The following is a 422-nucleotide window of genomic DNA, read 5'->3' as shown; positions in this document are numbered from 1 at the left end:
GAAAGTGGAAGTGCAGCCACAGCCGCAGACACGGGCGTACAGTGGGAACAAGAGCACAAAGAGGCAGAGCAAGACGACAGCTTCTCGTGCGGGCATAAAAATAACACGATGCCAAGTGCCGACGACACACAGTGGTCCCCACTCCGACGAAAAGAGGTGTATAAAATGATTTTAAAAGAGAATATTCCAGAGGAGATACAGGAGGAGAGGAGATATTAGGAGATGCATATGTACGGGCGCGTAAAGTATACAATTGTGTCGTATTCAACTTTTATTCACATACTGCATCTCTCTCGAAAAAAAGAAAACAAAGTAATCGAAAATATAGCTTTGGTCCTTTTTATTATATGAGTTTGAAGTTAAAAGAAACGCCTATTGTCGAAGCCATCTACCTTTTGGATAGTTCTTTTAATTTGACTGTG

The sequence above is a fragment of the Drosophila guanche genome, unplaced genomic scaffold (genome assembly GCF_900245975.1).
Source record: "Drosophila guanche unplaced genomic scaffold, DGUA_6, whole genome shotgun sequence".
Lineage (NCBI taxonomy): Eukaryota > Metazoa > Arthropoda > Insecta > Diptera > Drosophilidae > Drosophila > Drosophila guanche.
The sequence above is the reverse complement of the archived record's forward strand: the minus strand, read 5'-3'. Positions refer to the sequence as shown.